Genomic DNA, 12,704 nt, shown 5'->3' on the forward strand with positions numbered 1-12,704 from the left:
GGGTGTAGGCGATGCCTTCCTTGGGCTTCTTGCCAGTCTAACATCTCCAGTCCCTCCCCCAACATCTGATTGGGCACAGGGGAGGGTTAGGAGGAGTGCGGGATGCTCGGGGATGGGCCTGGAAGCAGGAACCCCATTTTCCGGCTCCACAAACATTCAGCTATCCTGAGGGTTCAGAGAGCCGGCCCACCTCACCCCCAGTACAGCCTGTCCCAGGCACATTCCCAGGCCGTACTGGCAATAACCAGACTTCCTTCTAAGGACACCCAGTACCCAGCCCGGTCAACACAGTAGTGGGACTCTATGAGGACCAGGAGGCAGGGCCCACGGCATCCTCCAGAGCCAGTGCACATGTGCCAAGCAGAGCCACCCTGGGGCACCTGGGAAGGGGCAGCCTCTCAGGCACCCTCTCCTGGTCTGAGTCAGGGCAGAGCAGAACTGGCCCCTCTGGCTGTGGGGGCATGGCCATCGGGGAGACACTAGGTGACCTTGTGTCAGACACGGAGGTGAGAAGGAAGGTTCGACAGAACCAGGGACAGCAGGCAGTCGGAGGGGGAGCAGACAAGGCTGGCAGGGAAAGGGGGCTGCCACGCATCTCTATGACATCTACATGTGGTCTACAGGGGCCTCAGCCCAGCTCACAAGGCTGCAGGCCCACTGTACGCTGGGCTCTGGGGGTCACAGGCTCTACACAGGTGAGAAACCACAATGCTGCCCGCAAGTGCTGTGCCACCTCCAAGCAGCTGGCCCACCATTCTCACTTATACTAGCCCTAAGCTCTGCCACTACCACCCCCTGGCCACTCTGCACCTGAGATGCTGGACACAGCCAGCCCAGGTCCAGGGACATTAGGCCCCTCTCCTCCACTTGAGGGGCCACCCTCACACCCCTGCCTCCCCGGCTCCACATTTGCTATGCTGAAAAACAAGTGATGGGGGACAGTAGGTACTTGCTCCCACCTGTAAACACATGGCATTCGTCCTGGCCTGCACCCAAACAGCAGAAGCCCCACACAGCACACAAACCCTGATACCAGCCACATCCAGCCACCCAGCTCCCAACCTCTCCCAGACAGCCACCCCCCTCTGGGCCCCTCCTCTCCGATTTTCCTGTGGCCACAGACCACCAAGCTCCACATGCATCACTGATAACACCCCTCGGTGTTCTCAAAATTGGGATCCAGTCACCACACACTTCACCAGCAGCTGGTCTTTCCTCTAGAAGCCTGGATGGGGCTCCTGGCTGTCAGCCGTCTCACCCTTCAACCACATGTGCTGTGGAGCTCAGGGATGAGGGGGCCTCTCTTGTAAGCCACTCCAGGGCCCTCAGGCCACCCCAACAAGGTGGTCCTGTGTGCCTGGGCTTCACTGGTGAGGGACAGGGTCCCACCAAGTTGGTGTTAGAGCTCACTTCCACCACCTGCATGGGCACAGCGGTCCCCTTTCGGGACCCCTGGCTTTCCCACCCTGAAATCAGAATCCTGCCTGGTGCTGTCCATGGGTGTTGAGTGGCTGAGCAACTGATCTGGGATCCTGCCTCAGCCCATCCTCTCTTGAGGGGACGTCTGTGTGGCTGGAGCCTCCTCTCCCCATGCTGAGTGGCAGTGCAGACAAGTGGGGGGGGCACTCACTTCCCTCTGAACCCACCCAGGTCCCAGGGGTAATAGTTTGACTACAGAGGTTCTTGCCCATTTGGGCTATGAACCCACCCTGGAATGCAGGCTCACCTCCAAAGAGGGGTACACCAGGCCCCATCTGTCACCAGAGCTACAGGTCTGGGAAGGCCCATTCAGGAGTGTGTTCCGCTGTGCCCCAAACAGAGGGGCTATCTGGATCTCAAATAGCCACTACACGAGCCCTGGGAATGGGTGCTGGCCTGAGGGAGCAGAGGCCTTGCCACATGCCTACCACCAGAGGCCCCCCAAGGATATTCAGGCCCCTGGTGTGTGGAACTGCAGAGGCAGGGCCAGGCGGAGCACCCCAGACTTGCCTAGAGCTCCTGAGGGCCTGTGTTACCCCCTCGACCACGTACCAGTCGAGTCCTGTGGATGGTGCTGGCTGGAGGGAGCAGCAGGCAGAGGAGAGCAAGCTGGGCCTGGTTCTGGGGGCTTCTGTCCAGGCAGGGAAAGCGACAGTCGCTAGGAAGCAAATCTTGAATAACAAAGTAAGTACCACGCCTGGCACAGGACATGCAAGAGGCCAGGAGAAGGTCTGGATGGGCAGTTTGGGCAGGGGATCACCCCAGGACCCCTGCAAACCCCAGCCTCCTGCTGCCCCCACTCTGAGAGGCTGGAGGAGAGACTGCCCAGGGGTGGGACCTAGAGACTGAGGCAAGAAGAAAACAACACTTGGTGCCTCATCCAGTGTGAAGGTGATGGCAGGTCCTGAGTGAAGTCACTTCCACAGCTAAAGCATCTGCGATGCTCAATACTGGGTCCCTGTGACACCCGAGGCCCTCTGGTCATCAACATGCAGAACAGGGAACCCCTCAGGAAGCTCAGCGGAACTGAGAGTGCGGGAGGAAGTCCAGATGGACCCTTCCAAGGGCCTGGGCAACCACACTTTCTCATTCCTAAGGAAAGTGGCTATGGGACCTCCCACCTACACTGCTGCACCTGCCCACACTCAGGATTCTGCACTGTGCCTGCCGCCACCACAGGGCCCACGTCTCCACTGAGAGGCAGCCCTGGCACAGGACAGGCAGACGACTCAGCTTTTGGGTGACCATGAGCCCAGTGCAGTGTCCTAGATGCATTGTAGGGTCGTGGCAGCTGTCCAGCCCCCGTGGGCCCCTGAGGTGGTGGCAGAGGGATGGAATGTCAGTCAGTCCAGGGCCAAAGTGCTGAGTGTGCCCTGAGGCTCTGGAAGGGGAGGGATGTCTGTGAGCAGCCAGCCTCTGCCTTTTCCAGGGAGCCTTCTCCAGGAAAGAGGGAAACCAGGAGTGAATGTCTCTCCCTTGGGCCCAGGACAGGTACTCAGCCCCCCAGAGTCACTCCTTGTCTGTGCCAGGTGTCTGAGGACGACCTTTACAGTCACCCGGAGCCACCCCAGCATGTCCCATTCAGTCTCCCTATCAAGAGCAGGGAAGTAGGAGGGGGCAGACACAAAAGATGGCCCCAAGCCCAGGCCTCAACTCAGATACCCCAGCTGATGGGCAGCCTCCTGTCCCTTGCGGGGACCTGCAGCAAGGCACCTCCCTCCACTGGATCGCGGCTGCCACCCCACAGGGCCCAGGTGACTATCAAGTGCCCATCACCTGGGAGCGCCAGGTTCAGAAAGAGGGCCGGCTCCTGGCATCTCCCACCACCCACTCTGCCCTCATTTACCAGGCCCCGCCCAGGGGACTCACCCTGCAGATGACCCTCAATGGCAGATTTGGACTCCAGGTGATGACCACCAGGCAAGGAGGCACTGCTTTTACACCCTGGGCAATGCTCCCTCAAGTGAACAAGGGCTGATGTTCACTGGAGATGCTCAGAAACACAAAGTAGACTTCCAGACACTCAATTGTCAAGACAGAGGTGTTCTCACTGTGCGCTATGTCGTTTCCAAGTCGCCTGGACCAAGGCCATACCCATGGTGCCACCTCTGGGGCAGGAGGAACCTGACTCTGAATTCGAGCAAGTGCTACTTTCAGGGCTGCTCTGCGGAGTCACTGTCCAGCGATGTGCCGGAGCCCACCAGGCATACACACTCCACTCCTGCACCGGGCGTTCAGGAAATGAGGACAGTGAACTGGTCCCCAAAGATGAGATGCTGTAGCAGCACGAGTCCCACAGAGACCAATGCCCAGTTCTAGCACCAGGGAGGTGCAGACTGGCCCAGGAGTGTGCACAGCAATGGACAAGAGGGTAGCAGTACAGCCAGGCCTCCAGTCACACTCAGCCCACAGGCGGTGCACCCCAAATCAATGTCTTCAGTCTCTCCCTTGGGGCAGCGCCCATCCCCCAAAGGCTACCAACACCATACCCAGCTTGAACCCCGCACTCCGCACCGATTCACTTGCCCCTGCATGCAGCCAGCCCAACCTCAGCTCCAGCACCCTTTTCCCAAACACACACCCTCAAAATAGATCAGCAATTTCCCCAAACTTAAACTCACATCCTGAACCCAACATCTTTGTTCAACTACAGGTTACTCTGCAGGAACTCTGGGCAGAAGGAGGGGTACTGTACTCCGCCCCTCAACCAAGCCCCTGCCTGCCACAGTGCCTTGCATACTGGCGGGGCAATGGGATGCAGATAGTTGGGGAGAAAGGGCTGAGAACTGCCCACTGCTCCAGGAACATGCAGAGCCTGCCCAGTGAGAAGGCTCCACATGTCTGGTCGTTGTTCTTGAGGTGGGGAGACAGAGAACAGAGTAGACACACAACTGAAGGAAGTGGCCGAGAACTTCTCAGAACTAATGAAAATGACCCGTCCACAATCCAGAGCCTATGACATGGACACAGGCAGTAACAAGAGAAGCCACACACAGACCAGACAGAAAGGGCTTCCCAGAGCCGCAAAGGTCAAAGGATAGGCTTTCGAATGAGTCACACCTGTCTGATGCTTATTCTCAACAGCAAAAACCGAGAGCAAAGTCAAGGAGGAGCATCCTCCAGGTGCAGACAGTGAACCTGCACCTGGAACTCCATAGCCAGCAGAGCACTTGCTCATGCAGAGGGGACCTGCACCTGGAACTCCACACCAGGACACACTCCCAGGAGTGAGGTTGACCGTTTTCTGCTGAAAGAGCAGGTTCTCACTGAAGGAAACTCTGAAGATGCACTTTCATGCATAAGGAAGAGGGATATGCCCCCAGTTTGGAGATGACAACAAACACATTAAACAAAAGCCTATAAACATGAAGGGGCTGGTCAGAATGGCAAGCACCATGGTCCCTGTGTCATCCAGGAAGAAAGTAAAGACACAATTCACTTTACAACTTAACAACCAGGACGCAAATTACCATTTACAGAGTAGCCACTGAAGACAGAGATAGTGACACCTGTAGCTAATGGAGGGAAATGGAGTAAGAAAATCAATGCAAAATCAGGAGAGACAAAGAAAAACACACAGGATGGCAATGTAGATGTGGAGCCTTCTGTCACCAATTAGGTAAGTGACAGAGGACTGAAGGTTCTGGGTAAAAAAATAAAGATCCTCAGACTGAGTAAAAACAGAATCTCGATTCACATAAGTAACCAGACACATCTAGATGTGTAAGGACACAGGGAAGCTGACAGGTGGAAGGGAGTGAGGCCAGCGCTGTCCAGGGGCAGCGCACAGAGCTGCCGCCGTCCAGTCCACGTCCAGACAGAAGGCGTCACGGATCGGGAGTCACAGCCGCTCAGGCTCACATTGGGAAGGCAGTGTAGTTCTAAACGTCCGTGTACCTGGTAACTTGGTCTCAAAGTCACAGAGCCGCCAGAAAAGTGGACAAACCTGCCGTCAGTGAGAAGACGTGAACACAAAGGAAGCAGACAGAGGGGCACAGTAAACCTCGGGGGTCTTGACCGAGTACAGACACCAAAGACCCGTCCTCGTCAATACGAACAGAACAGAGCAGAGCGCACACGGGAACCAACCTCCAGCTCAGCCACGGAGAAGGTCCAACATGTCTGAAGGACTTGGAGTCACAATGACCATCATCTCTGACCCCAACATAACTAAGTCAGAAATCAATAATGGAAAATGGACAAGCCACAAATTTGACACTGGAAAAATATCCAGGAAAAAATCCGTATGTTTGGATACACCTTGCTGGTTGGTCACGAGTATGCATGTGTTTTCCGTGTCCAAACGTTGATGACCAGTCATGGGAAAACTTGTGTCTGCACTTATTTTAAGTAACTTTAAGCCCCTTGCTGACGGAAAAGTAGCCAGCCACACTAAGTAGCCGGTCAGCAAGGTGTTAAGAAACTTTGAAATATCTCATCACATTAAAGAAAGAATCATGGGGAAAATGTTACAATACTTTAAATGGAGCATAAAAGCATGTGAGGTGCAGCTAAAGCGTTACTTTGCAGCTACACAAGCATTTGCACAAGGAAAGGGGGAAAGACAATAAGCTGTGTGTGTATCCTAAGAAATTAGAGCAGGAACAGCAAAGTCAACCTAAGGAGAAAAAAAAAACGGAAGGCAATAAAGGACTAATTTCATTTCAAAAGCTGATGAGCCCGTGGTGAGACCGATCGATTGGGGTGTCTACCTGCAGAAAGAGTCAATGTAGGGATTAAAGAGGACATCCCAGCCCCGCAGATACCTCAGAAATAAAACAACAGAACGGGTGGTTGAGTTGGTTGGAGCATCGGCCATATGTCAAAAAGGCTGCGGACTCGATCCCCGACCTGGGCACATATGGGAGGCAGCTGACCGATGTTTCCCTCCCACACCCATATTTCTCTCTCTTCTTCCCTTACCCTTTCTCTCGATTCAATAAACATACCCTCAGCTGAGGATTCAAAAACAGCTTTATGCCAATAAACCTGAAAATCTAGACAAAGTGGTCAAATTCCTAGACAAATTTCTGAAAGTAACCCGCAGGGACCGAGAACATGCTCTACAACCAAAGCAACCGAATCCAGGGGCAAACCTCCCACAAAGCAACTCCCGGCTCAGGCTATGTTATAGGTGACTTCTCCCAAACACTCCTGGGACACACAATTACGATTTTACACAAATGACACTGTGGCTCAGTGAGAGACGACACAGTCATCAACTTATTCCACAAGTTGTCCCGGCACCAGAATCCGACATGGGCAGCAGATGACAGGGATCACAAACCCCAGACACAGACACAGACATCTATACCCTAAGGCCCACCAATGAATGCACGAGATGCAGTTATGCTTCCAAGAACAGAAGGCCAGTTTAAAACCAGAAAACCCATGTATGTAATTACCAGGTCAGCAACTAAAGGAGCATCACATGAGGTCAATTTGGTAAGTGTCTGATTGCATTCAGTGTCCATTCACAGTAAGCACAGAACAAAACCCTAAGGAGCAACCATCACACAGCCATCAGAAGAGCTAGAGTTACAAAGATGATGAGCCCTGACCTGTTTGGCTCAGTGGTTACAGCATTGGTCTGCAGATTGAAGGGTCCTGGGTTCACTTGTGGCCCCAGTCAGGGCACCTACAGGAGGCAACCAATCGATGTCTCTCTCACTCATCAATGTTTCTCTCTCTCCCTTCCATGCTCCCTGAAAAGCAATGGAAAGAAAATCCTCGTGTGAGGACTAAAAATAAATAAAAATAAAAAAGATGCTGACAAGGAAGGTAATATAGCTGGAGGCAGCGGATGGTGATGCCACCACTTCGAAAAACGGGGCAGTTTCTTATGACACTGACAGCCACCCACCAGCCCTGTGGCCAGTTATTGCTGAAGAGAAGACACATTCCCACAGCCTGTGCCGAATGGTCATAGCAGCTCTGAACACAATAGCCCCGACCTGGAAACAACCCAGACGCCTACCACCAGCGGCAGGTTTAAACAGAGTGTGTCTTGTTCCTGCAACGGGATGGCCTGCAGCAGGGAAAAGGAAGAGTCCCTGGGCTACAGTGCAGACAGGGCAAGGCCAGGCCCCAGAGGCCCCTCCAGCCATGCACCTGAAGTCCCTGGACAGGTGAGACAGGCGGGACATGCTGGGGTGCTGAGCCGAGATGCAGACCTTCTGGCCTGCTGGGGTGGCCGATGGGCATGCAGCTGTCAACATCCATACCTCCAGCTGAAGACCCTTCTGTGTGTGTAAATGGAACCCCCATGACCTCCCTCAATGGGCGATGGGACATAAAGGAGGTTGGGGAAAACTGTGTGGGAACACCCAGGCCAGGGGGCTCAGTGGATTGAGTGTCGGCCTGTGCACTGAAAGGTCGAAGGTTCGACTCCTGGCCATGGCATATGCCCAGGTTGTGGGTCTCGATCCCAGTTGGAGTGCGTGTAGGAGGCAACTGATGGGTGTTTCTCTGTCAAATCGATGTTTCCCTTTCTCCCTCACTCTCTCTCTCAAAACATCAAAATATATTTTTAAAATGTGTACAGGGACAGTAAGATGCAAACATATGTCCGACCTCAGAAACTAACAATTAACTTGTGACCCTCAGCGGCGGTAAGTGCAAGGGACTATATAAGTGACCCAGCCCCTGCTGGAGCACAGGGACAAGGGACACGAGGGGGGAGAGGGTGGGCCCTGGTGCAGGAGGCTCGGGGCCAGCAGGGAGGAACCCTGTGTAACCACAAGAAAATACGCAAAACCGAACCACCCTGCCACCCAAGAGGGAAGAGCAGGAAGGAGTCGATGTTGACAATGAGACTGAAGAGGCTCAGACCTCGGGAGCATCACAGGCTGTGCAGCCAATGCCACCTCATCCGAAGAGGGGCCCCAACACATCTAGGCAAAACAGGGTTTCCACCCCTCAAACAAGCTGCTGAGACCAACTCAGCGAAAGGAGGCAAACCTGGTAAAAGAAACGAAAACATTTAACTGATGAGGACAGACAAGTGGACTAAGTGGCCTACATTAGGAATCAGAGAGATTCAAATGAAAACCACAACACATCACACCTACCAGACGAGCAAAATTTAAAAGTCAGGCCGTGCCAGCAAAAATGCCCGAGGGGACCGGAGCTGGCACAGCACCCTGGGGAGCTGCCCAGTAGTAACGCTGGGCACACCCCCCAAAACCCCACTGCCGACAGGTGTTCACAACAGGCCTGCCCACCCACCCACAGGAGGTGGATGTGAGGGACAGGGACCGAATGCCGAGGGCAACAAGATAGTCACTGGCCCAAATCTGGAAACAAGCCACAGGTCCCAACAGAAGCAGGCTGCCTTCTGATGGGGCACCAGGCAGCAGCGACAGACATCAGCACCGACACCACTCAGACACTTAGAGATCAGGCACAACAGAGAACAGAGAAAACATGACCCTTGCACACAAGTCCCCACAGGGCACAACTAAGACCACCCTGGAGGGACCACCTCTGGCAGCAGCGAGGGGGACTCAGCAGAGCCCGCGTTCAGTGCAGTTGACCATCAACTCTGTTCCTGACCACTCCAACAGCAGCTCCCCGACACCCGGTGCTGAGCAGCCCCACATCCCCACATGCACACCAAGTGGGCTTCCTATTGCGGCTCTACGGGGTGCAGACCCCATACAGCCCTGGCCTCTCCTGCATTTCCCCTCTCCCAGTTAAACCTTCATGGTCTTTTGTGGAGCCCAGGAAGGCGGTGGAGAGGCACAGCACAGGTAGACTACAACATGCCTATGTGCACATGCCCAGGAGGGGGCAAGCACAGATGACAGGAGCGCTGATTGAACACAGCCTTGCAAAGGTCCATGGTGTTCTGATGACAATGCAGAGAGACAGACAGGAGAAGCCTGCCCAGGTGGGGGGAGGGCAGAGGGTCCAGGATGACCCCTGGCTGTGGGACTGGGCAAGGGGCAGCTGCCAAAACAGGAAAAGGAGAGGTCAGACTGGGGGTCAACTCCTCAGCACCACCACGACCCTGAGCTCTGGGCCCTGCACTCCAGGAATGCAAACCCTCTGCATCCCCAACACTTCACTCCAAGACACCTTCTTAAGGAGAGTGGTAGAGTGCGTGGCCGCCACGCTGCACACCAGCCACTTTCTGTGCCAGGGTGTCACTCCTGAGGTCCCGGCCAGTAGGTCTCCCCAGGGAGAGCTCCTTCCCGCAGCCCACCCCGCAGCCCCTGCAGCCTGCTGTCTATTCTAGAACCAGGCCCTGGGGCAAGAGCATGTCCCTCCCCCTCAGCCTGAAGCTTCATCAGCAGAACAACAGAATGGGGAAGAAACCAGAAGAGCCAGGAGCCAATGGGAGAAATGGGGAAGTTGGGAGTCTGAGTGGAGGGGCTGGCCACAGTGCTGGCCTGCCGATAAGCTTGGTCCAGCTGTTACCACCGGGTGAAGGGGCTTCCCCAAGTTGGGGGGCAGTGTCTTCTGCTATGACAAAATTAACAGCAGGACTCAGAGTAGTGGTTCTATGCAAGTAGATGTCTCTAAGTTACCAAGCACAGTGCACACGGGGAAAGGGCCCTGGCACCAACCAGGGCAGGCGGGAAGGCCAAGACCCCAGGACAGGGATGAAGAAGGCCCGGGCGTGAAGGAATACAAACGTGGTCCCAGGTCCCTGTGTCCTCCGGACCTGAGGCCGCTCAGACCTCACAGTGTGGTGGGGTGCAAAAGGAAATCCGGGTACCCAGTGGCGGGAGGAGACACCCAGGTCAACTTCGCGTGCACATCACTAGGCAGGAGCAAGGACGCCCGCTGGCAGACACCCGGGTGAGCGCCCTGGACAGCCCGGGAGACGTGGGCTTGAGGCACCCTCTGCGTCCAGGAGTTACTCGCAGGGGCCGCGTGTGCCTGCCCAAGGAGGGGCACAGACACCGGGGCCGCGCCTGAGGTCCCCGCGGAGCCCTGGGCGGCTGGTGAGGGTGCAGTTCCCAGATGGCGACACCGGGTGGGCGGCCCAGGGTGGGGGTCCCGGCGCGAGGGCCCGGGTGGGGCCGGCGGCCGGCAGGTGGGCGAGAAGAAAGCAGCCAGTGGGCGCGACATACCTGGGCACGCAGCTGGGGCTGGAGCCGTCCACGTCCCAGGTAGCGAACAGGTTCACGGGCACCGGCGTGTTGAGCGCGGCGGGCGCGCGGGCCAGGACCAGGCAGCGCAGGTCGGACTCCCGCTCCTGGGCGGCCTGGGGCTGCGGCCGGGCCACGGACACGCGGCGGCGGTGGAGGCCGTGGTGGAGGCGGCAGGCGGCAGGCGGGCGGCGGGCAGCGGGCAGGCCAGGAACGCGGAAGGCGGTGGCGCGAACAGCCGGAGGATGCGAGGCTGGCAAGGCCCAGAGTGCGGCGGATTGGTCTACTGGCGGCGAGGAAGCTGCGGCCGGCCCGCCCCGCGCTCCCCCACGCTCAGAACACGCAGCCGCCGTCGCAGCGGATTGGCTGGGCGGGCACGCGCTCCCTACCTGAGGCCCAATCACGGCCCGCGGAGCGCCTGACGGGTGAGGTCACGCAACCCCTCTCAGCAGGCGCCAGGCCAGGCAGCCCCGCCCGCGGCCCTGAGAGACCTCGCACGCCCGCGCCTGCGCACAGGCCCCGCCCCTCGTGCCCCGCCTGGACTGTTGGGAGCGGACTCGAGGGGGTACATAGGCCGCCTGTGCGCTGCGCCCGCCCTGCGCGCTTCCCGGCCCTCCTGTTGCGCAGCCCCGAGGAGCACTGGTCCCCATGCACCATCCCGGCTTCTGCACGGGGGACAGAGAGTCTCCCCGTCCCCCGCGCCCTCCCTGGGTCCCCTGGCGCCCTCCTGTCCCTGTCAGCCCATGTCATCTCCCCATCCCCCTGGGTCCCCGCACCCCGCCTGTTCCCCGCAGGGCCTCGAGGGCGCCCCAAGATGGGGTACAATACAGGGACCGGGGTCGGGAGGTGCACAGCCTGCTCCCACCTCTGCCTCCCATGGGGTTTCCAATTGCCCGGGCCCTGGGGCGCCCCCCAAGCTCAGGGTGTGGACTTGAGCCTCTGTAAATCCCCCCTGGGGTGTCTTTCTGCCGGACACTCCTTAATGTCCAGCAATGCCCTGTCTGCGTTTTTACACAGGACAATGGAGCACAAATGCCTGGGCGCAGGTTGGGCTCCTGACCCCTGCCTCCCAGTGACCTTGGGGACCCAGGCTAGTGGGAAGGAGGCGATGGGCAGAGCTGCCCACTGAGCCCGCAGGATAGGGAAGGCGGGAATTCCCCCTCCCTGTACATCCCGGAGGGGTCAGGTGTTAGCAAAACTGCCCAGCCACTAGGGGCGCCTCCCCCGCCTCCCCACCCCGCTCAGCGTCCCCTCCCCCAGCCCCCCTCCCGCTTCCAGCCCCGACTCACAAGCCCCCGCCTGATAGCGGGGAATCCGGGCAGGACCTGCAGGACCCCGGTCTCCTGCCCCCTTCCCCAAACCCCGCCTGTGCGTCCAGACCCCGCCGGGCCACTCACCCCTCTCTAGAGCGGGGACCAGGAGCCCCTGGGCGGCAGCAGCGGGCCGCACCCTGGGGACTGTGGGTCTGGAAATTCCTCCCACGGGGCGGAGCGGACGGGGAGCCGCACAGTCCCTCGCCCAGCAGGCGGCGCCCCAGTGCGACCCCCAAGTGCTGAGCTCGGGGAGGGGCACCCGGGACAGGAAGGGAGGGAGACCCAGGGGAGCAGAGCGGAGGTGGTTGTGTGAGGTTTGCTTGTAAGAAACTTACAAATGTTAACCTAGGTGTTTGTCAAGTGACAGGGACAGAAAGATAGTATAATCAGTGGACCTCACCTGGGAGTGAGCTTGCTCCCCAGGGCACGTGGGGCAACGTCTGGACAAAATGTCTTTTTGATTGTCATGATTGCGGGAGGGGTTGCTGCTGGCATCCAGTGGGCAGAGGTCAGGGATGCTGCTAAGATCCTACAATGTACAGCAGACCCCACAATGAAGAACTATCTGGCCCAGAACGTCCATGGGCTGAGGCAGGAAAGTGGTCTCAGTGGAGACACAGGAAGGGCCAGTTCAGGTGCTTCCTCTCCCTCAGCTCCCCCTGGCTGGGCGGCTGCAGAGCTGGGCTGAGATCCTGGCTACACGATTGACAGGCTGGCCTCTCTGAGTCTCAGTTTCCTCATCTGTGAAGTGGGGTAGCCATACAAATTCATGGATTTAAAAAGCAAGACTTCATTAATGACAGAAGGAATGAGT

At 57.5% G+C, this 12,704-nt stretch overlaps 1 long non-coding RNA gene across 2 annotated transcripts in view; it reads right to left on the bottom strand.

Moving 5' to 3' along the window:
* Positions 1-10,724, bottom strand: part of LOC308566559 — a 33,104-nt gene extending 22,380 nt beyond the window's left edge. For both annotated transcript variants that reach the window (XR_014000183.1, XR_014000184.1), the window contains exon 1: positions 10,560-10,724. This is a non-coding gene — a long non-coding RNA (uncharacterized lncRNA). The remainder of the gene's footprint in view (positions 1-10,559) is intronic.
* Between the last annotated feature and the right edge of the window lie 1,980 nt (positions 10,725-12,704).

This window comes from Miniopterus schreibersii (assembly GCF_964146895.1).
Source record: "Miniopterus schreibersii genome assembly, chromosome: 13".
In the NCBI taxonomy this organism is placed as follows: Eukaryota; Metazoa; Chordata; class Mammalia; order Chiroptera; family Miniopteridae; genus Miniopterus; species Miniopterus schreibersii.